At 43.3% G+C, this 27,824-nt stretch overlaps 1 protein-coding gene across 22 annotated transcripts in view; it reads right to left on the bottom strand.

The window, feature by feature from the left end:
- The window catches only part of TANC1 (tetratricopeptide repeat, ankyrin repeat and coiled-coil containing 1), a 265,725-nt gene that overhangs the window by 105,946 nt on the left and 131,955 nt on the right, over window positions 1-27,824 (bottom strand). The gene's annotated exons all lie outside the window — the stretch shown is intronic.

Here is a 27,824-nt window from a genome sequence, read left to right as displayed (position 1 = left end):
GTTTGTTGGCTTTTTAATAACTGCCATTCTGACTGACGTGAGATGGTATCTCATTGTGGTTCTGATTTGCATTTCTCTAATGATCAGTGACGTTGAGCTGTTTTTATGTTTGTTGGCCACGTAAATGTCTTCTTTTGAGAAGTGTCTCTTCATGTCCTTCATCCACTTTTTGATGGGATTTTTTTTGTAGTCATGCTCCTTTCAATAAGGCATCATTAAAATAAATGTTAACACTTTCAAGTCCCAGTTTGTAGTCTACATGTTTATAGTATCATGAGTACAATAAGCTCCTAGTACAACAAAGTAACTTGAATAATATTTCTGCTTTTTTCCAATGCAATCTGTCATGCTGTTCGTATACTAAAATTGTTATATATGAAAGCATGGAAATGCATTAATTCATTTTATTTACTCAACAAATATCTGTGACACATCCACTGCATACCAGGCACAAAGCTGAGAACCACAGACATGACTGAGCTCTCTCGATGCTCTCGGTTAAGATGACAAGAGTCTACTATATCATTTGAATTTTATTTCAAAACACTTCAACATAAGCTGGGATATAAATGTATGTCCAGTGGCTGTAAGCAACTGTCTAAAGGCAACGAGTTGTCTTAATATGGAAGACAGGCTCCAAGAGTAGTTCACCGGCTTTTAATCAAAAAGCCACACTCAAGAGACACTACCGCAAGTCAGTCAGCTAGCTCACCTCTTCACCAACCAACAGCAGGTTATGTTAATTAGTATACTTTGGGTCAGAAATGGGCTTTCACATTGGTTAAATTACTGACTTTGTTAATTAGTATTACAGCTGATGGAACATTTTCAGCGGTGAAATGCATGATATTTGAGGTAAGAGGGCTGACTGGAAATGTCAGAAACACTCTGCCTGTGTGTGACTCAAGTATAAAAATCTAGCAGGCCAGAATGTAATCAGCCTCAGAAATATAAGGCTCAAGGTAAAAATGGTGCCCAGGTTTGATAAGTAAATGGCCCCAGGTCCAGCTGCCGATTCCTAGGAATTGTTAGATCCCTGATGTAAAATGGCGGGAAAACCTGAATTCTGCCTTTGGTGAGCCAAATTCTAAAGATACCACTCCAAGATTCCCATCCCCTCATTACTGAATCAAACACAATCTGGGTACAGCCACGTAGGGACTCTGCAGATGGAATTAAGAATACTAATTAGATGACCTTAAAATAGATTATCCTGGATTATCTGGGTAGGCTTGCTATAATCACACAGACCCTCGAAAGCAGAAGTGAGATGAGGCAGGAGGGAGGGTCAGATACTAAAGTGTGAGAAGGAAGCCACCTTTCTGGCATTGAAGATGAAGGAAGGGAACCACAAACAGGAATGCAGGCAGCCTCTGAAGTTGAGAAGAATCCTCAGCTGACAGCCAGTAAAGAAATGGGGACCCAGGCCGGGCACAGTAGCTCACGCCTGTAATCCCAGCACTTTGGGAGGCTGAGGTGGGTGGATCACCTGAGGTCAGGAGTTCAAGACCAGCCTGACCAACATGGTGAAACCCCATCTCTGCTAAAAATACAAAAATTAGCTGGGCATGGTGGTGGGCACCTGTAATCCCAGCTACTCGGGAGACTGAGGCAGGAGAATCGCTTGAGCCCAGGAGTTGGAAGTTGCAGTGAGCCGAGATCACATCACTAAACTCCAGCCTGGGCGACAGAGAAAGACGGACGGACGGAAGGGAAAAGGAAGGGAAAGGGAAGGAAAAGAAAGGAAGAAATGGGGACAGAAATCCTACAGCCACATGGAACCGAATTCTGCCCTCCTGAATGAGCCTGGAAGTGGTTCATCTCCTGAGCCTTAACAGAACACAACCCTGCTACTGTCTTGATTTTGGCCTCAGGAAACCTAGAGAAGAGAGCCAGCTGTGCCTGGACTTCTGTCCTAAAGAATTGTGATAATAGATTTAAGATAAGCATAAGCTTGTAGTAGTTTCTCAGGGCAGCAATAAAACACTGACACAATGTCTATGAAATACTGTCTCATGTGCTACAGGTAAACACTAAATGCAAGCTGCTGTCAGAGCAGACCCCTGAAAAGGACAAAGCTGGAGCCTCACCAGGTATATAAAGCAGGTTGTGTGGATGCGCTGTGACAGCCTACTAATAAATCTGTATGGGCAGAACTCCACCTAAGCCTTATTTTCATTCATGCCTGGTTGTGAGCTCACAGGGAGGAAATCTCTAGCTCTTACTTCCTCTAACTTTGGTAGTAATTATAATGTACCATAAAGAATCTAATACCAGCTGGGCATGGTGGCTCACGCCTATAATCCCAGCACTTTGTGGGGCTGAGGTGGGAGGATCACTTGAGCCCAGGAGTTCAGGACCAGCCTGGGAAGCATGGTGAAACCTCATCTCTACTAAAAAAAAATACAAAAATTAGCTGGGCATGGTGGTGCGTGCCTGGAGTCCCACCTACTTCTTGCCAGCCTAGGTGACAAAGTGAGGTCCTGTCTCAAAAAAAAAAAAAAAAAAAAAAAAAAAATTGCAGCTGATTTCCTTAGGTTTGCAGGAATGGTTAAGCAAAGAGTTAAAAACAATTGAACAGCCACAAACTTTGATTTAAAGATATCCCTGGAAGAAAGATCCATCTTCCTAAAATGGTTAATTTCAGAGTTTGTCTAAGGAACTCAGGAAGTAGGCCTTAAGCCACAGGGCTCTTCTGTTATTTGCACAAGCCGGAAATGAGCCCTCCACTGCATGAAGTAACTGACTCCAAAAAGAAGGCAGGATCCTTGAGAATTTTCTCTCCCTGTGGGTTCAGACCAGCCCCTGGACCAACAGCAACAGCACCACCTGCGGACTTGAGAGACATGAAAATTCTCAGCCCCTCTCCAGACCACAAAGTGATTCCCATGCCCCACTCAGGATTGTTTTTGGGTTTTGAGACAAAATCTCATTCTGTCGCCCAGGCTGGAGTGCAGTGGCGTGATCTCAGCTCACTGCAAACTCTGCCTCCCAGGTTCAAGTGATTCTTGTGCCTCAGCCTCCTACAGACAGGCACCACCATACCCGGCTAAATTTTTGTATTTTTAGTAAAGACACGGTTTCACTATGTTGGCCAGGCTGATCTTGAACACCTGACTTCAAATGATCCACCCGCCTCAGCTTCCCAAAGTGCTGGGATTACAGGTGTGAGCCACCTCACCCAGCCTCCCACCCAAGTTTGAAAACCACTGGCATGGCCTGTCTGCAGTAGCTATGCAAGACCTTGCCCACAGCCCAAGAGAGCTCAAAATTCAAGTATGAAGACAAAACAGAGTGTGATGTTAAGTGACTTGGGAAAAACAGCAGCGCGAGGGAGGAAGGCAGCGACTGAGCTGTATGTGAGGCTAGGGCGCGGGGGAGGACCGGCGTCACTGAATGGGACCTCAGAGGCGGGAGGCAGGGGGTTTCACTCCATTTCCTAAACGTAGTAAAAGCAGCTGAAGGAAGATAACTTTGTCTCTGTTTAGCTTTCTTACAGTGTTTAGCACAGAGCTAGGTACTCAGGTGGCGCACAAATACGTATTTCAATAAGAAAAAGTTTTTTTCTGCTTGAGTAAATTACACTCATTTGCTATAAACTAGTAACTTCTAAGAAATCCTATAATTTGGGAGTATCTTCTCCAATATTTACTCAGTACAGTGGCTACTACAGAATTCCATTTCATTTCTGTCAGAGCAGGAGATTTGGAAGTAAGGGGAGGACTGTGAAGGGAGGCATGGGGAGGTGTTGGAGGGGTTGAGGTGGGGTGAGGGGAGCGTGGGTCCCGGTCCCTTGAAAGGTTCCACCGATTAGAAGGTGCTCCATGACCCCTCCCTAACCAGCCAGGAAAGGGTAAAGCCAGAGCAGTCCTATGTCTCACTCAACAGCACTCTCTGTTTCCATCCTCCACAGTGACCAGGTCAAGACTACCCCAGCCTTCTCCAACAAATCTCTGGTGCACACACATACACGCTCCACCCTTCACCCTACACAGAAAAAAAATCACCATCAGAAGGAAGCACCTGAAAGAAACTCTCCAGCCCCATCCTCACACCTACCTGCTCTGGCATGCATCTGCGTACATCCACACAAAGCGAATCCTCTACCTACACTCATGGGCCAAGATCAGGGTGCGGAGATCAAGAGCAAGAACAGGGCACACAGATGCAGAATGCAACCATCTCCATAGAGAAACACCTGTAAGCACTGTTGCTCTTAAAAGGATTTATGAGTTTAATCAGATTAGGTCCAAAGATTAGCTACAGATCATAGTTACAACCTGACTAGGTTGCACTGAGACCATTAAAAGCGCCAGTGTGGACAATGAGCTACCACTGCACATCTTTTAGGATGGCTAAAGCTTAAAAAAACAAACAAAATATAAAAACTGCTGAAGATGCAAAGTAACTGAAACCCTCTTACTGTTGTTGGAAATGCAAAATGGTAGAACCACTTTGGGAAACAGTATTACTCTGCAAAAAAAAAAAAAAAAAAAAAAAAAAAAAAAGCAAAGAATTGATACCCACTACAACATGAATGAATCAACCGCATTAGGTAAGTAAAAGAAGCCAGACTCAAAAGGTTATACACAATTCTAAACGTGACATTCTGAAAAGGCAAAACTATAGGTTTGGAGAACAGTTCAGGGGTTGTCAGGAGTTGGGTGTTGATGACAAAGGAGTGGCAGGAGGGAATATTTTGGGGTGAAAGAACTGGTATCTTGATTGTGGTAGTTACACAGCTCTGCATTTAACAGTCACAGATCTGTACAATGAGAAAAAAAAGTTCAATTTTGTTGTATGTTAATTTAAAAAAACACATTAAAATGTATTTTAGTTAGAAAAGAGGGTCTGGCCACTCCAATAATAGTGATACCCAGTAGGAAGTACCCAAGTCTCAAATCCTGGGTAAACATCTCTGACCCATGTAAAGACAGCAACAGCTAAAGGCCAGCCCCAGCATCTATCATCTCCTTCCACCTCTGTAAGAAAGCCCTAATTTTTCACTATTTAAAAAATAGGCCAGGCACAGTGGCTCACACCTGTAATTCCAGCATTTTCAAAGACCAAGGCAGGCAGATGGCTTGAGCCAGGAGTTCCAGACCAGCCTGGGTAATATGGTGAAACCCTATCTCTACAGCAAATACAAAAATTAAGTGGGTGTGGTGGCGTGTGCCTGTAGTCCCAGGTACTTGGGAGGCTGAGGTGGCAGGATCACTTCAACTTGGGAGGTTAAGGCTGCAGTGAGCCGTGATCCTGCCACTGCACTCCAGCCTGGGCAACAGAACGAGAGCCTCTCTCAAAAATAAATAAATAAAAAGTATCAAACACTTGGAACGGGACAAAAGAGATAATAGGGTGTGCCTTCAGTGGGCCAGGGTATTGCTTATGTAAAGCAGACCCTCCGGCATTATCTTTCCATAGGCGTGTACACTCCTGAATTTCTATTGACTAGTTTACAGGTCTGTAAATTGCAGAAAACTTGGCAGTGCAAATGATTCCTGTCCATAGCAATACCTGTCCATAGCAATTCTCTGGCAGACAATATAAATCTCTGTAACCCAAAATCTTAAACCATTAACATCTTTTTGGATTCCCTAATTAATGAATTATGCTATTGCCTTTCTGATAACTGCTGGGTGTGGTGGCTCACAATCCTAGCACTTTGGGAGGCTAAGGTAGGCGGATCACCAGAGGTCAGGAGTTAGAGACCCAGCCAACATGGCGAAACCCCATCTCCACTAAAAATACAAAAATTAGCCAGGCGTGGTGGCGGGCACCTGTAACCCCAGCTACTCAGGAGGTTGAGGCAGGAGAATCACTTGAACCTGGGAAGCAGAGGTTGCAATGAGTGAAGATTGCACCACTGCACTCCAGCCTGGGTGGTAAGGGCGAGACTCTGTCTCAAACAACAACAATAACGGAGAAAATTATGCTTTAGCACCCTAGTGCAATTAAGTGCATAAATAATTGCATTTCCCAGCCTCCTTGGCAGCTAGGTCCACACAGCCAATGAGAGGTGAGCCAGCATGGGGTAGGATTTCAAGGAAGACTGTTTACAAAGATGAGCCAGCTGGGAGAAGCCCCATTTTGCTCTTCTCTTTTCTTCTCCTGGCAGGACGTGTGGACATGCTAGCTAGCACGCCGGCAAACATGTTATTAGACCATGAGGTTACCTTGTGTTAGGAAGGTGTGGTAAACTGACAATAGTTCCCAAAGACATACTCCCGGGAACATATGGTATTTGCTACTTGATTTGGAAAAATGATCTGTGTAGATGTGACTAAGTTAAGGATCCTGAAATGAGGGGCTTATCCAGGTGGGCCTCAACTGCCATCATGTAAGTATAAGAGAAAGGAGAGTCCAAGTACAATGGCTCATGCCTATAATCTCAGCACTTTGGGAAGCAGAAGCAGGAGGATCGCTTGAGCTCAGGTGTTCAAGACCAGCTTGGGCAACATAGTGAAACCCCATCTCTACAAAACAAAAATTAGCCAGGTGTTGTGGTGTGTGCCTGTTTAGTCCCAACTACTTGGGAGGCTGAGGTAGGAGGATCGCTTGAGCTTGGGAGGTTGAGGCTGCAGTGAGTGATGATCCATCGTGCCACCACACTCTATCCTGAAATACATAGTTGTTAGCTTTAAGTGAAATTCATTCTAAAAATAATTAAAAATTTTTAAACACAAGATTGACACATTGAATTTTAAGGCTTGTGGGAAGCCATATTTAAAATTTTTAACCATAATGCACTGAATAGCAATGCAAAATTCATATCATTTGTGCATAAAATGCTTCTCTCCACATCAAAAGGCTCAAAACAGTCCCTCTACCATGTAAAGTCCATCTCTCCCTTTCAGAATACTCAATGGAAGTTCAAGATTCTCTTTAAAACAACAACAACAACAACAACAACAACAAAAAACAACTCCCTCAAGTCCAAGTCCACCACCGTCTACTCCCTATCGCACAGTGCCTGCCCTGCTGGTAAGGACTGCCATCTCATTTCTGTTACCCTCTGAATTCTAGAACCTTACACGTGCTACCACAGTCCTCTTTTCCCCACAGCACATACACTGTTGTCACCCATGTCCTTGTCTGTGTCCTCCAGCAGACTCAACTCCTGGGTGTCTCTGGCACCTGAGGCATCTGTACAAGATGCTATCTCTGAAGTCAGGAGTAGCCCACAATCCTGTCACACATGGTCAGAGGGCTGGCATGTCAGACCACACACAAGTGGCCTCTAACAATCCCACAATAGGCTGCACCTGAGACTGAAAGCAAGGGCAGTATGAAGGTTGGGCCTGTGAGTAAGAGGCACTGTCCTCCTCTGACCTCGTTGGTGATGAGCTCACACTGGCAAGCACATGCTTTCCATTATCTGAAACACCTCTTCCCTCTTGCAAACATCAAGTGCAGCAGCAAAGCCATATTTGGGGGCTCAGCCATTATCTGTTTAGAGTCTAAAAAGGACAAATTGCACTCACAGATTACATAGGTAACCAGTGACATCACTGAGAGGGGCCAGATGAGTCATGGCCACAGCTCACCTCATAAGAGTGCCTGCTGCCATCCCCTGCAGCAACCCAGGCCATCGTGACCTCTCAGCTGCCGTGTCTGACTTCCCATCAGTGTTCAGCATTCAGGACACAACAGAGAACAGGGTTTCCACATTAAACACACTACAGCTCAGGATGATGTCGAATTTTTATTGGTTAAAGCAACTACAGTTATTGCTTACCTTACTCTAAAACAGGTGATCAAGATTTTACATTAAAGTTAGAATTCCTGAATATACGATGATTTATTACAACAGAGTAGCTGCTTCTTGATTTTTTTTTTAAACCAACTGAAACTGATCTCCATGTTAGCACCTGCTAACAGTTGATCAGGTCAACCACAGGTCATATTAAATCATCTTCCCAACTCCCCCACCACCACTGGTTCTGAAGAGTGGGTGTGAACAATGGGTTAAACAATCCAGGATGCAGACAGCTGTTAATCATAACTGGCTCCACATTCCCACACATTACAGTGGACTTCAGTAGACTTCCTGGCTACTTCCTACATAAGCTCAAAGCTTTCACACATGCGTACAAAAACATCTGCAGACATTTGGGGGCAAAGAATAATGAATATTAAAATAACTCCTCAATCTGCCGATACCAAAGAAAAATACGACAGAGGTTTGGGGTTCTAACCTATTCTACTTCTACACCTCAGCTATTGAACAATTTTGAACAATCAGAGACAAAAAGGCTTACCAGAAAATACATGGTTAACAGTATGTCAAACAAAGTAACTACAGAGACTTTTTACTTTAAAGTGTTTGCTGTATGTGTGCCAGGTCATGTACAAAGGCGAAGTGAGAAGGTAGCTTCTCTTTTTCTTTAAGAGTTTAAAGTATTTCTTCTTTTCTAAAGTACTTTAGCTACCAGAACAGCATGCAGACAGGGTAAGAATCACAGAGCCTGGCAGAAAATGTTCCTAGAATACACCGTTCATTCAGCATCAACCACAAGGTGGCGCTGCTTCAATGCTGATTCAGATGCACAGCCCTGCTGGAGACGTTTCTCCACCATCAAGGCTACATTTGCTTGTGTCCTTTCCGGGCTGGCCAGAAATGCTTTCTCCTTAAGGTTTCAGGTAATACACATATGGCTAACAGTCTATATTGAGAAAGTAAACCACTGAGGCACAGTAACTCCCTACCCCCATCTTAGGACAGACTCTGACTGCGCCTGAGAGGACTGATCTCAGCCTCACCTAGTTTACAAGGCAACGAAGTGGGGCAGAAAGGCTTGCATATTCCTGAATCACACCCAAGTACAACACTGGGAGTTCATCTTCCTGGGAATCCATACTGATAGAAATAAATGGGAAACAAGACAAATCCCCTATGCAGAAAAATTCCAAACAATTTACATAGATCCTCCACTCTCATGGTGGTGGTGTACACCACCATGCCCCTTAAGCGTGGGCTGCACACAGCGACTTCCTGCCTTCTGGAGAGTACAGCACACTCCACATACAGCATCTATGCATGCATACAAATGTGTTCATGTTAATATATGGCAGGAGGAGGGAAGGAAAACGAGTAACTTCACCTTGGAGTAACCTGGCACCCACTACCTTGGCCAGGTGATCAAAATCAACATGGGGATAAGCCAGGAAGCTACTGTGTACATCAAAAGATGGGAGCAGACGGCACTTCACTTCTGTGGTTTCTGTCCCAAAACCCGTAACTACAGCTAATCATGAGAAAAACACTAGTACAGAAAAACTCCAGTAGAAAAAAACTCCAATAGAGGGGCAACCTGCAAAATACCAGCCCAGTACTCCCCAAAACTGCCAACGTCATCAAAACAAGGAGAGTCTGAGCAACCGCCACAGCCAATAAGAGTCTAAGAAGACATGACAACTAAATGCAATATGGTGTCCTCTGGGATACCGGCACAGAAAAAAGACATTGGGTATAAGCTTTAAAAAAAAAAAGAAAGAAAGAAAGAAAAAGGAATAGGCCAGGCGCGGTGGCTCATGCCTATAATCCCAGCACTTTGGGAGGCCGAGGCGGGTGGATCACGAGGTCAGGAGATTGAGACCATCCTGGCTAACACGGTGAAACCCCGTCTCTACTAAAAATACAAAAAAATTAGCCGGGCATGGTGGCGGGCGCCTGGAGTCCCAGCAACTCGGGAGGCTGAGGCAGGAGAATGGCGGGAACCCGGGAGGTGGAGCCTGCGGTGAGCCGAGATTGCACCACTGCACTCCAGCCTGGGCAACAGAGCAAGACTCTGTCTCAAAAAAAAAAAAAAGAAAAGAAAAAAACAGGAATACAGTACAGACTTTAGTAGGTGTCAATATCAGTTCATTAACTGTGACAAGTGTGTCATACTAATGTTCTACGTTAATAACGGGAGACTTGGTATGGAGTGCATGGGAACTCTGCATTATTCTTTGCAACTTCTCTATAATTCTAATGCTATTCTGAATTTAAAAATAGAAGTTCACCCAAGCTTTAATGGTAACTAAGAGGTCTCGTCACATACAGGAGAGTCCTTTTACTTTCTATGTTGTATTTAGGTTGTGTTCCTGACAGTCCTTGGACCCTCGGCGTAGAGGAAGGTAAAGCAGCAAACACTGCTTCACTGAAGGTCATGTGAAGGATACGGTGGAAAGGCAGAGTGTGAGGGCTTCTGTGCCATCTGCACCTTTAGAGAGTGATCTGATCTAAGGCCACTATTCCGGGTGGCAATGAAGTAAAGTGAAAATGACTCAGGTTTGGAATTAGACTGAGGTTCAAATCCCAGCTGGTTATCAAGGCGTGGTCTAACCTTCAGCAAAGTATATCTAAGCTCTTGGGGCTCTCCATCAACTCACTGTAAGAGGGGTTCATACCTAAGCTGCAGGCTTGAAAATGTTCATGCACTGTCTAGCACATGGTAAGTTCTGAATAAATGCTAAGTTTCCATTTCTCCTTTCCTTTCCTAAGGCAAAAGTTACATTGGCCAACTACAGCAGGGCCAATTGGACCACTGAGTGTTTTTATACATAAAATGTCACTGGAACACAGTCATGACCACTCATTTATGTATTGTCTAAGGCTGCTCTGTACTATGATGGCAGAGTTACATAGTCGCAACAGGGACTGTGTGGCCCTCAAAGCCTGAGATATTATATTTACTTTCTGGCCCTTGACAGAAAAAGTTTGCCGACTCTGCTCAAAGGTCATCAATTACCCTATTTCCAAAAGCTAACAGGTTCTTTTTCTTTTTGAGACTGAGTCTTGCTCTGTCGTATAATACAGTGGTACAATCTCGGCTCACTGCAACATCTGCCTCCTGGTTCAAGCGATTCTCCTCCCTCAGCCTCCTGAGTAGCTGGGATTACAGGTGCATGCCACCATGCCCAGCTAATTTTTTTGTATTTTTAGTAGAGACCGGGTTTCACCATGTTGGTCAGGTTGGTCTCGAACTCCTAACCTGATGATCTGCCCACCTTGGCCTCCCAAAGTGCTGGGATTACAGGCGTGAGCCACCATGCCCGGCCACTAACAGGTACTTTTCATTCCTTATCACACTTGACCTTCACAGCTTCTGCCTCAGATGCCCCATTTCAAAATCCTCTTTTCTCTCCTGAGGCCAGCAACCTGAGCTCAGGCTCTGCACACTACACCTGTGGTAGGGCAGAAACAGCATTACTTGGAATCCCAGGGCCAATGAGGGTTGACATTCTACCTTTCAGAACCATAGAATCCTTACCCAAAACACAGGAATAATACCCACCTTGGAAATACTGTGAAAATTAAATTGGGGAGAAAAAGCCATGAGGCACAACAGAGTATTTTGAATCTTGACCCATCTAGAAAACCGAGCTGGAGCTTGGCAAGCTTCCCAATGGCATGCAAAAAATGAGTGAAGGGTACGCCAGGATATGGATTCTTTCAGCTCTCTGGGCCATCGGGCAGGGTCTGGGGCAGTGCCCGAGGGACAGTTCATTGATCCCATTTGCTGTTCAAAAATCTCCTATATGTGCCATGAGATTAAAAGGACTGGGAAGCCCCTGCCTTGAGCTCTTTTCTTCTGCACTTTCTTCCTTCCCTAATTCTCATGTACAAACTGGTCACCACAACCTAAAGATTCTTTTTCCTAAAACCTCTTCAAATCAACCTCCACCTCACTGCACATTTCTCTGCAGAGTTAAGCCACTATACTACATTTGACTCATGGAGTCCCAGTCTCAACCCTGAGGAGGACTGTGTGAAACAGTTACCGTCCTAGAACCCAGATCTATTTATTTCATCCCTCTTCTGCTTAACAGTCATAGGACATCACTGCCAAAAGAATAAAACCCCTGGCTCCTCCAAAGACACACGCACATGGACACACACACACCCTTACCAGCTTCCGAAAGGAGAGTCTCGCTCTTCTCCATGAGGTCACAACACTTTGTAGACACCTCCATGTCTTCACTGTTGTCATCTCTTGCCAAACTGGGAGGTCCCCAGAGCTTAGAGCTAAGTATTTATTTACCTTTATATCCACCACATCTCTAGTCCAGAGCCCAACACATGGCTGGTGCTCAGTAAACTGGTATAAAACAAATGTTTATGAATGCTCATGAAATCACTGCGTGAAAGACTGAATAACTCAGAGTGCCTCTGAGGTCATTTGCAAAAATAAAGATCACCACCCAAAGTCATCATATCCACCCATACAATGTCCTCTTATGATGAAAGGGATCCTAGAACACTCTCTCACCAAAACAAGTCCAGGAGAACTGGGGGAGTAAGAGCTCTTGGGATGACTACAGAATAAAAGGAACTTTATTTTAAAGCCCAAAGGGCACACAAACTAATAATTTCCAGGTTGAAAGGAAGAAACAGGAAAAGTATACCATAAAAATAATAAAAGAGTGTCAAAATCCAAATAAAAATGGGATTCTCTTAAGCAGTCTGATATACGTTTCTTGCTCATTTCAGGGGAAACATGTTGAACTCAACGGGTTTTTTATTTTTTCCTTTCTGGGTGTCACACAGAACTCTACCAGCAACAGTGTGTCAGTAAGTCAAGATTTCAGGCTACAGTTAAGATGTAAAATCACCTGCTTGCCTGTTAAAATATCACAAACTATAAGAAAAAGTAAGCGTACAGTAAAACCTAAAACCAGGTAAATATTAGTAAATATTACATCCTCAGAAACTATTTAATGGGTAGCTCCTTGACCTGGTCACTGATATCATTTCTTCCTGACAATCTTATGGGACTCAGGTGAGCCCTGCAACGCATCTCTTTTACAGCCAGGCCACATCTGTCCTCCCCTCTGGAGGGCACTTGGGTGCTTCGTTGGTTCCCTGTCTTCACTCCCCAAAACCTTTGGTATCAGCTCGTTGTCTTATGAACTGCTTTTCACACTCCTCTAAAACTTAGTTCACTGGTTGATCTTTATCACTTTTAATAAAAGCTGCAATAGGACCAAGAATAAATAAGCATAAAGCATTTGGCTGGAAGCAACACACACTTCAGGAAATGAAAACCAATTAAGTATCTGGCAAGACCCTTCCCACAGAAGCTGTAGATGATACTTCAGCTCATCCACAGAGCCATGCCCACAATTCACAAACTCAGATCCCAATTATCAATAATTTGGTTTTAATGGTTTCAACAATATTTGCTAACCCAAGTCCAAATGTCAGCAATTAGATTTTTTTTGTTCAAAAATTTTTTTTTTTTTTTTTTTGAGACGGAGTCTTGCGCTGTGGCCCAGGCTGGAGTGCAGTGACCGGATCTCGGCTCACTGCAAGCTCCGCCTCCCGGGTTCACGCCATTCTCCTGCCTCAGCCTCCCGAGTAGCTGGGACTACAGGCGCCTGCCACCTCGCCCGGCTAGGTTTTTTTTGTATTTTTCAGTAGAGACGGAGTTTCACCGTGTTAGCCAGGATGGTCTCGATCTCCTGACCTCGTGATCCGCCCGTCTCGGCCTCCCAAAGTGCTGGGATTACAGGCTTGAGCCACCGCGCCCGGCCTGTTCAAAAAATTTTTAAGAGACTGGAGTCTCACTATGCTGCCCAGGCTTATCGCAAACTCCGTGGCTCAAGTTATACTCCAGCCTCTGCTTCCCAAGTAGTTGGGATTACAAGTGCACTGCTGTGCCTGCAAGCAATTAGATTTCAAGAGTCCTGCACTGAAGCAGTGGTGCCTTTTCCATTATCCAGGTGAAAAACAGACTAAAGGCAAAAGAGGATGATACAGGAGAGAGGACAATAAAAGGCAGAAGGGGCGATTTACCCCAATCTCAGATGTCAGGACCAGTTTGATGGAACATGACAAGGGCAGCATTCTTTCAACATATATATTCTAGAAGCCAGGCACTTTACATTCCTTCCAGTCCTCGCAAAGACCCATATGGTAGATAGGTTATCTCCTTTCTCAATGAGGAAATCAACTATTAGTGACATTAATTTAGTACTCTTCCAAGGAAACAGAGCTACTAAGAACAAGGACTTGGGATTGAATCCAGGTCTGTCTGTCTTCCTACAATACAATATCCTGGGTAGAATTTTTCTGTTTAGGAGGCAGTAAAAGGGACAATATACGAAATTCATCTAATGCAGCTAAGATTTGCTCAAACTTCTCTCGCCCGTAATCCCAGCACTTTGGGAGGCCAAGGAGGGAAGATTGCTCAAGTCCAGGAGTTCAAGACTAGCATGGGCAATATGGCTGAAGGCAACAGGGTGAGACACAAAAAAACCCTGTCTCTACAAAAAATACAAAAATTAGCCACATGTGGTGACACATGATTGTGGTCCCAGCTACTTGGGAGGCTGAGGTGGGAGGATCGCTTAGGCCCAGGAGGAAGAGGACCCCAGCCTGGGTGACACAGCAAGACCATGTCTCAAAAAAATTTTTTTAAATGCCATAGGTTTAAAAAGAAAAAAATCTGCTTAAACTTCACAACCTTTAAAATATATATATATTTTTTCTGGCTGGGCGTGGTACCTCACACCTATAATCCCAGCCCTTTGGGAGGCTAAGGTCAGGGGATAGCTTGAGGCTAGGAGTTTGAGACCAGTCTGGCAACACAGCAGAATCCTATCTCTATAAAAATGCAAGATAAAAAAAGTACCTGGCCATGGTGGCATGTGCCTGTAGTCCTAGCTACTCAGAAGACCCAGGTGGGAGGATTGCTTAAGCCCAGGAGCCCAGGAGTTCAAGGATGCAGTGAGCTGTGATTGTGCCGTTGCACTCCAGCTGAGCGACAAAGCAAGAACCTCTTAGAAAAAGGAAAAAAAAAAAAAAAAAAAAAAGGCTGGGTGTGGTGGCTCACGCCTGTCATCTCAGCACTTTGCGAGGCCGCGGCATGCAGATCACCTGAGGTCAGGAGTTCAACAGCAGCCTGGCCACCATGGCGAAACCCTGTCTCTCCTAAAAAATACAAAAATTAGCCACATGTGGTGGAATTTGCCTGTAGTCCCAGCTACTAGGGAGGGTAACGCAGGAGAATCACTTGTACCTGGGAGGGGGAGCTGCAGGGGGCCGAGCAAGATGAGATAACTCCACGGCACTTCAGCCTGGGCAACAGAGTGAGACTCTGTCTCAAAAAAAGCAAAAACAAAAACAAAAACAAAACAAATAAATTTACTGAGAATATTTTGCATGCCTACATTCAAATTTTAATGTATATATATGAGTGCATACATATTCATTTAACTCAGAGTGCGCATATCTGCTCTAATAGAAACTGTATAACTGAAAAAAAGTGAATTATTTTGTAAAATACTTTCGAGAAAAGAAATCTCTATTGAATTTTTACTGAAGAGCTATAGTCCACAATCTCTTTCTGACTGACACAACAGGAGATTCTCGTTTGTACGCCTCACTTCAACACATACCATTCCTGTATCAAATGTTAACACTAGACTCTACAATGCATACAATGGGCATATATTTTTCTGTGATTACCAAAGACCTTCAACATCCAAGTGTTGCATCCAAAGTCCTGGTGAAACATCAAACAAACTTCAAACAGCCCAAGATAGAAGCCTCCATAATACTCGCTGTGTTCTCAGAGGACGCCTCTATCTGGCATTATGGTGCCGTTGTGACCAGGGCACAATGACCTCACTTGCATTCCACTGTGTGTACTCCAAAAGGAGGAGGCAGCACCGCCAACTGTGGCACAGACTCATCTGCTGGTCCCTCAGCCAGTCTCGGCCCCATGTGCCCCTCCCATACGGGATTCTGGCGTACCAGGTATGTGTTTCTGGTACAGTGTAGTCCTGAGCACAAGCTCTCTACTTTATCTGGTACTCATCCAAATAAACAACAATCTGTTTAAATGGCAGAACAACGGCTGTGCCATCAACAGACAGCATGTCTGCAGATGGCATTTAAGCCATCTGAGGGATGTTCAAGGGTAACCTGACACAAAGGCTTCTGCCTCAAGTGCTGACTTTAATCACTTACCTGTGTAAGGAGCACCTGTGTTTCTCTGCTATGCTGCACAGCTTTGAACAGTACGTAGCTATGTGCTCGGCTGCCACCAGAGTTTTGTTCTCATTGCTTAGAGAGCAAACCTGGACCACCTCAGAGCATTTATACTCTCTATCAGCTTCATGAATCACAGGCTCTCATTTCCACAGTGTGCACATGGCAGCTTCACAAATTACCCAGGCAGGGCACCACCAGGCATCCTGCCTTTTTGCTTTACCTATATTTCTCTTTTCTACCAAGAACCATTGCTTTCTTAGACCTTTACACTCACATCACCAGTTCTAAGAGCCGGCTTCCTGTATAGGGCAATTCTATATACATAACATTTTAATCACTTCACACAAATTATGTGCAAACCAGGAGAAGATGAATAACCCAAGGAGCTGGCAGCAGGGCTGGAAGTAGAATCCACTGCGTTCCACTACCTTCACGTTATATTCCCAGGGAACAAAGGCCCGCAGGAGGGCTGTGCTGCATGTCAAGACGACACATGCTTGGGAGAAAACACAGACCTGGAGGGCATGTGGCTGAGGATAAACATTCAAGGGGACAGATAGTATGGGAATCCATTCATGGCCACCAAGTCAGATGAGGGAAACTGAAGACAGGCTCCAGGGTAGATGGCGATGTGGAAATTACAATCACCACGACCCTACACTTTATAGTCTACATCTCGTTTAAATTTCACTTACCCTATGTGTTAGTTCAGGCTGCTACTTTAAACATACCACAGAAGGCTGGATTCCATGGCTCATACCTGTAATCCCAGCACTTTGGGAGGCCGAAGCAGAAGGATTGCTTTACCCCAGGAGTTCAAGACCAGCCTGCACAACATGGTGAAATCCCATCTTTTTAAAAAAATTGAAAGAAACAAAACCAAACAAAAAACAGCATAGACTGGGTGGCTTAAACAACAACTTATTTCTCAGGTTGGAGGCTGGGAAGTCCCAGCAGAACCAGTGTCTGATGACAATGCCTGCTCACTGTACAGCAGGGCCTCCTTATCTGCAGAGGATATATTCCAAGGCCTCCAGTGGAAACTGAGGATAGTATTGAACCCTGTATACACACTACGGTTTTTCTTATACATACATCCTTCGCTTGCACTAAATGGCTTGGTGTCACTCATTTCAGGGGATCTCTCTTACAGAAGTCTACATAGTCTCAACGCTTTCTCTTGGCAACACGTTGCCATCATTTGGAACACATTTTCTGTTGTCTTCAACCCATAAACGGAAGGTCTTTTTCATCTTAACTAACCTTTATCACACACAGTAGAGGTAACTTATGCAGTTTGACATATGACAGCAAAACTAGTATGAATTTCTTTTTCCTTCGTCATAATTTCACAGATTCGTTCTTACTATAGATCTTAGCAACCTCAGCATAGTCTTTTCTTTATTAAGTCAAGAACTTCTGTCTTTCCACTTAAAGGAAGCACTTTACAGTTTCTCCCTGGCATTTCCAAATTGCCAGCCTCACTACTCTTGTGCTCTGGGGCAACGATTAAGTAAAATAAGGTTGACTTGAACACATGCGGTGTGATACAGCGGAGTCAGTCTGACAACCGAGAGGGCTACTGAGCCTGGGAATAGGCTGTGAAGGTAGTGGAACGCAGTGGATTCCACTTCCAGCCCTGCTGCCAGCTCCTTGCGTTATTCGTCTTCTCCTGGTTTGCACATGAGTGACTAACAGGAGGGTAGTGTGTGCAGCACACGGACACTGGGAAAAGGGAAGATTCTTGTCCTGGGTTGGAAAGAGCTGGATTTCAGCACGCTACTCAGAATGGCATGCAATTTATGACTTATCAATTATTTCAAGAATTTCTCATGTAATATTTTTGAAGCGCAGTTGATTGCAGGTAACTGAAACCACAGATATGGAAGGACTACCGTATCCTCACAAGGCTAACAGAAAGAGCTCTAGTATCTTCCTTTTCTTTTATTAGGGCATTAATCCCATCATGGAGGCTCCACCTTCCTGATTTCAAAACTTAATCACCTCCCAAAGTCCCCATCTCTTCACAGCATCCCAATTAGAGGTTAGAATTTCAACATCAATTTTGGGGGGGCAATAACATGCAGTCCATAACATCTTAGAAGCCCCATTATTACCCCACGTCTCAGAGGAAGAAACACCTATGGCCTGCTCAAGCCTATAGAGCTGGGACATGAATCTAGCTCCGTCCACCAGCCCACGACTGGGGCAGACAGACAGCCTGCATCTGTCAGGACCCTTCACGTCTCATTAGCTGAACCGGAGTCTCACCAGTTCCAGTGTTTAGGGTGGTGAACTTGCTCTCCCAGCCTCTTCAAAAGGTCGGCTCATCAGCTGTACTCAGTGCCTGTGACCAGTAACGAGGACTTTGTTGGTGGTGGAAGTAACAAGAAAAGCACATCTCCTTTGGAGAGGGTTTCCCAAATTCTACTTCTCAGAGCCCTTGTCCAGCAAAGCGGCTCCCTGCATGGCACAGTTAACTATCTCGATAGTCCCTACTCCAGGCAAGGCTTTCTGGTTTCAGTGCTCCAGACCCTAATCAGGAAGTTTTCCCCAAAGGTACCAGTTTCCCTTTGGTAAGGCACTCTGGTTCCCACTGGGCTCTCCCTTCTAGAAATCACCACTCTGTGTTCACCTTAGTTTCCCACCTCCGGGCTTGGCACACCCCTGGTGCCCCTCTGCCTGGAGGCAGGCAGCCACCCCTGCCAACAGACGCAGACGCACGCGTGCTCCTGTCACAGCAAATCTGAGGAGTCGAGCTGGAATATCAGGTTTTCTTTCCTGTTTATTTCTGCTTTACACTAGTGCTCATTAGCACTAGATATAATCGCCTGCATGGGCTCCTGTGACTTCTGTGTTTCTCTGTAAATCAGAAATCATGAAAAAGATCCCCACCACCACCGCCTCTGCCCTCATCTATTTTCTCTGAGGTGAAAACATTCATTTCTGAGCATGGCACTGGGTTTGTTCCAGCCGCCACCTGACACCACCACAGGGTGCAGCTGACACTGCTGTAAAGTGTGACTGGATAAAACCTCCAGTCATCATTAACTGCAGGCAGTGGGAAACGGGCAGCAAAAATGCAAAAGCGTGAAAATGGGAGAGAGACAGGAGTGGTGGAAAGCAAGGCTGAGCGGCTACTGACAAACCCAGTTGAAGACACACTCCCTTTTGCTCAGCACTTGGACAGAAAAGTCCTAAGTGGGAGGCTGGACCTAAAGCGTCACTTTTCTCTGGATATGGGGAAAGGTACACTCTCAGCTTTCTAAATGTAAAGAACTGTTACATTTAAAATTGCCTATGCATCCATTAGCATTTTCAACCAATCACATGGATCTGATGAGCATGGAATACTAAAATCCTATTGGTTTTAACAGTTACTTACCTATGCCCCGTCACTAGGATAAAGGAAGTGACTGGATTCTGAAGATGTGATTGGATCCTGTTTTCAGGGCTCCCAAGGGGGAATGACAAGATGCCAACAAAGACAAGAGAGCAGTCCTTACAGAGAATGTCACAGAATGTCAGGGCAGAGATGCGAAATAAAGGTTATGCAGAGCAAAGAGGAGACACAGTGCTACAGATGCTTGGAGCAAAAGAATATTTCTCACCTAGAGAAAAGGAGAGGCACACAGAAAGGCTGGGCCAAGCAAGCGATGCAAGCCTTACCCGCGGTCAGCTCCTGAGGAGAAGGTTCTGACCGAGGCACAGGAATTTTCAGAAGATGAGCGATGCGGGAAGAGGAACAAGAGGGCTGGGTGAAGGCACAACAATGATTTGGTCAAGAGAAGACAATTCAGTGGGGAAAGAACAGTCTTTTCAGTAAATGGTGCCAGGCCAACTGGTATCCACATGAAAGAGAATGAAGTTGGTCCCTACTTCACATCACACAAGAAAATGAACTCAAAATGGATCACAGGCCTAAATGTAAGAGTCAAAACTATTAGGGGAAAACATGAATGTGTATCTTTATGACCTTGGATTAGGCAATGGTTACTAGGACATGGCATCAAAAAGACAGACTAATAATACATAAATTTAAAACCTTATAAAAATTTAGAACTGCTGTATTTGAAACAGTATAATCAGCTGGGCACAGTGGCTCATGCCTGTAATCCCAGCACTTTGGGAAGCCAAGGCGGGTGGATCACCTGATGTCAGGAGTTCGAGACCAGCCTGGCCAACATGGTGAAATGCCCTCTCTACTAAAAATACAAAATTAGCCGGGCATGGTGGCACACGCCTTTAATCCCAGCTACTCAGGAGGCTGAGACAGGAGAATCACTTGAACCCAGGAGGTGGAGGCTGCAGTGAGCCGAGATCTCACCACTGCACTCCAGCCTGGGTAAGACAGAGTGAGACTCCGTCTCAAAAAAAAAAAAAAAAAAAAAAAAAGTAAAAAAGACAATCCTCAGAATGTAAGAAAATACTTGTAAATCATTTATCTGATAAGGAACCTGTATCCAGAATATAAAAACAATTTTCACAAACTTATTAAACTACAATGAGATATCAGTTCACATGCTCTAGGATGGCTATAATCAAAAAGAAAGTAACAAGCACTGGCAAGGATATGAAGCAATTGGAAACCTCATACTCAGCTGGTAGTGATAAAAAATAGTATGGCCACTTAAACAATTTGGCAGTACCTTAAAAAGGTTTTACGGAACTACCATATGATTCAGCAATTTCACTAGGTATATACCCAAGGGAAAAACATATGTCCATATAAAAATGCAGACACAGAAGCTGATTGCAGATTTATAATAAATAGCCAGTGTGGAACCAACCAAATATCCACTGATGGAAGACTGGATAAACAAAATGAGTGGCATGTATGAGTATTCATTCTGTTTTATTACCAAATAATGTTTTACTGAATGCGGTACTGATACATGGCACAACATGGATGAACCTAGACAACATGATGCTCCATAAAAGCAGCCAGTCACAAAATACCACATATTATGAGATGACCAGAATAAGCAAATCCAGAGACAGAAAGCAGACTCATGGTTACTAGGGGCTAGGAAGTAGGCAGTGAAGAGTAAGGGCAGGGAGGAATGTGAAATGACTAGTAATGGGTATGGGGTTTTTGCTTTGGTTTCTTTGAGGAGATAACAACGTTCTAAAATTAAGACTGTGGGGATGGTTGCACAACCCTGTGAAAATGCTACAAAAAGAACATCAAACTGTAAACTTTAAAGTAAATTATATCTCAATAAAGCTGTTTTTTAAAAACGCAATGGAATAAATCACAATGGAAAAATATATAAATTTGACTGGAGAAAATGAAAAACATCTGTGAGTCATAAAACACTGTAACCTAATTAGATGGAAAATGACCCAGAAACAGTTTTTTATATATAACATACATGACTGATAGCCTTAAAACAATGAAGCTGTGCTCAATCAGTAAGAAACACATATTGTCCCAGTAGAATAAAGGACAGCTATCACAAAGAATTTCCAAAAGAAAAAGTTACCAATGACCAATAAGAATATTCATCTACAATGTTAAAAAAGTAAGTTTTGGCCCAGTAATCTCACTTTTATAGTCTGATAAAAATATCAGAGATGCCTTTAAATCTTAATATACAAGAATGTTATTTTTTAGTAGAAAATGGGGAACCTCTTACCTGTCCAATGCTGGGGGAATGGGCAAATGCATGACTGTTGTTTACGTACTATAGAAACAAAGCAGGAGCGATCATCAGAAGTGGTTGTCTTTCAGCGGGTATAGAAGGCCTCAATATTTAGTGTATCATTATTTTGTACTCCTTTATAATGTATTTTCCTCAAATAGTTCCAAAATTTTAAGGATATATATACACATATATTTGTACTCATGGAAATGCAATTATATGAGATAATCACGTATTATTTATCAGTAATTCTCAAACTTTGTTACATATTAGAATCACCAAAGAAGCCTTTTTAAAAATCCCAACATCCAGACCATACTTCATATGCATTTAATCCGAGTCTCTGAAGGTAGGAGCTGGGCATCATCAGAACCCTTTTAAATTACTGGGCTGACTCCAGAGTATATCCAAATTGTATACAGGTGAACCTGGACTCACTGGCAGGGGAATAAATGGACTCAAAGTAGAGCAAATGCATGCACACTGGTTCTATGTATGAACACACGTTCAAGTACAACAGAAAATCTGTGTGTCACGTTCACAGCTGGGCATGCAGTAAGGAGGCCATCATATAACAAGTTTCCAGGAGGAAACAAAGAATGCTCTCCTATTCACCCCAGCAGGAGGAACTGTCCTTGCTCAAGGTTAGATGTCAACTGTGGTCCCAACCACTCAGCAGTGGAAGCAAGGACTAGAACCAACTGGCTCTACAAGGAGAAATGGGACTGTGCATGGCCTGTGTTATTCTCCACCCTCCAAGAAGCAGCCTCACGGATGCATGTGAGGCTTTAAGCCCATGCCCTCCTCCTGCCCACACCCCCACCCCATCTATGAAATCAGAACACACTCACATTATTTACAGCTCACATGCCAACAACTTACAGGCAGAACATCAACACAGGCTGGCTGACAAAAGAGAATATGCTGGGGACAGTGTGGAGGATCAGGCTCTACCGGTAACTTGCATGAATTTTGGACAAGTTCCCTAATGACCAAGGGGTCTTTGCTTCCACATCTGCAAAGAGGCCTGGACAGGATGTGCTCTGGAGGCCTCTCCAACTCCAGCATGCCTGTGATCCTCCATGATCTCTAGAATCCTCACCAGGCAGCTGAAACTGGAAGCCAACTGAATGTTTTTCTGACCATGAACTTGATCTGCCTCAGCTGTCAAAGTTCCCGACACAATCTCATGGAAAGGAAGAAAATGAAAATTGTCTGAGAAGTGCAGACAGAACGGAAGTTCTAAAGAAGGCAGCTACAGAATGACGTCTCCCAGCCTCTTAAAATTGTCAGTAGTCCACAGTTAGGCCGCACAAAGCACCATCCATTTAAGCTGTTCCCAGAAGATGTGAACTTCAAAAAGCAGCCACTCAAAGAATGCTGGGGGGAATATGAAATCAATACAGCCTTTCTGGAAAGGAACTGGGCACTATGTATCAAGACTCTTTATAAATGCAGGCCATTTAGTTCAACAATTCCACTGCTGGGAACCTGCTACCCCAAGGAGATATCAGAGATGTTTGTAAATATCACTGGACAAAAGTATTCCTATTGGGAGTTCTAACAACTAGGGTTGTACAACAACGTACTGAACTGTACACTTAAATGGTTAAGATGGTCAATTTTGTTATATGTATTTCACTATAATTAAAAATATTCACACCAGGAATAGCGAAAACAAATCATAACATGCTAAAAACTTTTTTTTCCTTTTTTTAAAGTATCTGGCCAGTATGGGTGGCTCATGCCTGTAATCCCAGCACTTTTGGAGGCTGAGGCGGGCGGATCATGAGGTCAGGAGATCGAGACCATCATGGCTAACACAGTGAAACCCCGTCTCTACTAAAAATACAAAAAATTAGCCAGACGTGGTGGCAGGCGCCCGTAGTCCCAGCTACTCGGGAGGCTGAGGCAGGAGAATGGCGTGACCCTGGGAGGTGGAGCTTGCAGTGAGCCCAGATCATGCCACTGCACTCCAGCCTGGGCAATAGAGCGAGACTCCGTCTCAAAAAAATAAAATAAAATAAAAGGAAAAACAGTGAATATCCAACAATCAGAAATGTTTAAAAATCAATTATAAGATATTGAAACAATGGACAACAAATATCAAGCTCTTCAAGTAAACTGGAAATTGCTCATGATAAAATATTAAGCGAGAGCTGGGTACAGTGGCTCATGCCCGTAATCCCAGCACTTTGGCAGGCCAAGATAGGAGGATCAGTTGAGGCCAGGAGTTCAAGACAAAACTAGGCAACATGGTGAAAACCTCATCTCTAGGAAAAAAAAAAAGAAAAAAATTAGCTGGGCATGGTGGTGCATGTCTGTGGTCCCAGCTACTCGAGGCTGAGGTAGGAGGATCACTTGAGCCCAGGAGGTTGAGGCTACAGTGAGCCTTGATAGCACCGCTGCACTCCAGCCTGGGTGACAGAGCAAGACCCTGTCTCAAAACAATAAACTTAAGTGACACAAGCAGCACACAAGAGGGTTACATAATGTGGTCTCAGGTTTAGGTGGAGCAGATTTTTTTCAAAAGACTAGAAGAAAAAATGTTCGCAGTAGTTCTTTATCAATGGGATTTCCAGGTTTTTTATATGAAATACTTGCGGGTTGGGGAAGGGAGTGCCTTCGCAGACATTAACTCATGGTCCAAGAATCAAAGAGACAATATGGCTTCTACTACACAGGCTGTCAATTTTGCGGTTTTTCCCTTAACAAAACAGAGGCAGAGAAGTTTCAGAACTGCGACATCAGCTATGTCCACTGTGGGACAGAAGTAGAACCAGAACCGGCAGAAGCAGAAGTGGCCGGCACTCTCCAGTGTCCCCATACAAGGAGTAGGGCAGGAACACCCACTTGTCACCATCTGCTGTCTTACTCCATCACAACATTTCAAAGGGTTGCTTCTCATTCATGCACGATGTTTTGATTGTTTGATAATGGGCCCAGAGTGATCTGGGAAAATAAATGCAGATACTTTATAAAGTATCTAATGATATTACTAATAAATCACAGGAAATGAGCTTTTCTCTTCTCTGGAAAACAACAGCACACGTTACAAATATAGATGAATTTTAATCCAAAAAGACTTGCAACTGCCACAGAACTACTTTAATGGATGCTGGTCCTTGTTTTCATTAACAGAAAATATATTTACCATTAAAAACAAAAGTTTTGAAACAATACTCAGAAAACAGTCTTCTAACAACAACAAAAAAAGACAAATAAATGGAGGAAGGTGGCAGAAGAGTAAATAAAAATAATAACCTCAATATGAAGGGAAAGTAAGAAACGCAATCATGTAACATGCAAGGTCACACATTATCACAAGGTTAATTAAATTATCTCTGGCCCACAGTTCCCAAGATCCAGGAAGTAATCATCAATTGCATTAACATACCTATTTTTATTAATTCAGGCTGTGTTGTTCAGAGTGTCTACTTACAGGGGTTTGGAGTATTTGATCCTTGCAAGAATAATTGTTCCAGTCCCTGACAGTTTCTGGATTAGCATCAATTAATGAAGAGTTTCTATACAAACAAGTGAAACAAGTTTGATTTTTTTGTTTTTGCTTTTTAACCTTAAACAAGAGAGGAATTGGTGGGGGTGGGGCATCTTACAAATCAGAACAGAAGTCATCAAGGTAATTTCAGAGCACGGGTCTGAATGATGGCACAACCCTGGAGCATGATCCACTGTAGGGCCGGGCTGGAAAGAGAGGAGGGGAGTGGCTCCATACCTCTGAGTGCTGCAGACACACTGTACTGACTCCATCATTAGCAGCAACAGTGCTAGCTTTTAAAATAGATGAGTCTTTTTAAATCCAGTGCACATTCACAACCATATGTCACCTTTTCTTTCTTTTTTTTTTTTTTTTTTTGTTAAAACCAGGCAGGTAGAATATTAGAGCTCTGGATACTTTTACCAACAATATGGTTTAAGCAGAAATCTGTGTTAGACACTGAAAAAAAATATTGTTCATTATTTGATGTACTGAGTCACTGCCATTTTTAAACAGCATCTCTGCCCTAAACTTTTCCAATTAAAATTACCAAGATAATGAAGCCAAATTACCACTGTGAGACACTAATTTGCTGTACAAATTTGGGCAGTGAACAAGCACTGCTCTGTTAGAGATGTATTTGCTTAGTTTATTTAATTATCATTTGGACCAAAAACATCTAATAGAAAGAACATCCCAAATCCATTAAAAGCTTGTATGTTTCAGAACTACTAACCTCCTTCTATTCCAAGGCCTTGCAAAGAATTTAGCAAAAATAAATTTCATTCCTATGGAGAAAAACTTGATATTTTCTTTAAAGAAAAAAACTAATGTCCACACACATATAAGGAGACACGGCCTTATCAGGGATTCTTCTGCCTCCATGCCTGTAACCTCCATGAAACCTTTCTGGGTAGCCACACTCTCGAGGCTTGCCATGCCATTCAATCCTACCTAAAGTCCCACTAAAACACTGAATTTGTCAATAAAATTATATCTGAAGTGCAGTCTTCCCTGAAGTCTCTCAGGTGTTCCCCAGTCCTAATGCCCAAGCAATATTAATTCATTTGCAGTAGCAGAGACTATAGGTAGGCAAATTGTCCAGAAATCTCTGCACTTGGCATTACCTTCAACAGAGATCCCTTAAGAATATCGATAGTTTCTGAATTATCTCTATTATCTATTTTATAGAGATGAGGTATAAGACATCTTGTTTGTCCTCAAGCATCAGACCCAGGAAGCACATAATGTTTTTAAGAAGAAAAAACTACTCAGTGATACTTTTTAATGCATAGTAAGGCAGACTTTATTCAGGACCATCTTAACACATATAGGGACCACTGCAGCGGGATTTTGCAGGTAGGGAAAGATTGAGCTCAACTCCAAATACAGGATGGGAAAGCGAGAATTTATAGCCAAGGAACAAGGTGGGGATTGGTGCATGAAAAATTACTAAGAAGAAACATCAGGGGTAGGAAGGCAATTCTTGTTAAAGACAGGTCAGGGTGACCAGACGTCGCCTGGAAGATGGTGGAGGATGAGGAATCTAATCAGATTTGGGTGGGGATGGGGAGGCGTTCTTGCTAAACTTAGTAGCATGCTTCTTAGCTAAACCTGGATTTTACAAGAAAGTGCGTGTGCACACACACACGCGGACCTAGGAGAAAGTTCAGGAGCGTGACTAAAGTGTAGCCAAGCAAAGTGGGTTTTTTCTTTCTTTTTTTTTTTTTGGTCAATATACACACTAATTCAGGGGGAAAAGACAAATGACATACCTGATAATAAAGAAAAAGTAAAATACTGTGCATACTTTTCGGAAAGAGTAATTCCAATCAGGATAACCCAGTATGACAGGCAGTGTGGGAACTATGATTTGAAGGAAGAGAAGAAATGTGACAAAGAGATACAGCAGTGAGGGAGGGCAAAGAAGGAAGGACGGACATTCCAGGAATTTCCCCAAATACTGATAAACAGGTCAAATTCCTTGGCACAGGAAATTACTTCATACCAAAAAGGTTCCTGAGTTCCAGCTAATTAATGGATTGTAAACAATGTTGTCCTAAACCAGAAAATTCTGCAACAATAAAAGATTTTGGACCCTCACCAATTCAGAGCACCGTTTCTAACATTCAGAGCCTTTAAGGATGCCCTCCTAATTTACCCACACATAAACCTCAAAGATCTACTAAATGAGTCGGCATATGTCATCTCAAGTAATACAAATATTACCAGGAAATCAGAGAAACAGATACCAATTTCACAGCCCTAGGCACACTTTGGGTAGATTCTGAATATGTTTACATGTAATTGAGAAGAAACCCTACACTGGCGTATGATCAACTGGGCCCCAAATTATCCTGCCTTTTGTAAACACTCCACAAACCTTAAAAAAAAAAAAAAATTCAAGAACTTTTAAAACTCAAGGTATCAGCATTTTAGAAAGGCTTTCCTCACATGTGAATCATAACCTCTCAAAGTTCTGTTTGTTTTTTGGGGAGTAATGTTAAGTGTAAAGCATTGATAGAGGGAAGCCAAAATACTTTCAAAGTATAACAGGAATAATCCAAAGTCCCTTTCCCCTACCCCTTTACAAGTCTGAGTTTTCCAAACAAACTTTATAGCTGTTCAAATGCTAGATGATGTAATCAAATAAAATACATCAGTATATAATACTAGGTAGGAATAAACAGACCAT

This window comes from Macaca mulatta, chromosome 12 (assembly GCF_049350105.2).
Source record: "Macaca mulatta isolate MMU2019108-1 chromosome 12, T2T-MMU8v2.0, whole genome shotgun sequence".
Classification (NCBI taxonomy): Eukaryota; Metazoa; Chordata; class Mammalia; order Primates; family Cercopithecidae; genus Macaca; species Macaca mulatta.
The sequence above is the reverse complement of the archived record's forward strand: the minus strand, read 5'-3'. Positions and strand labels throughout refer to the sequence as shown.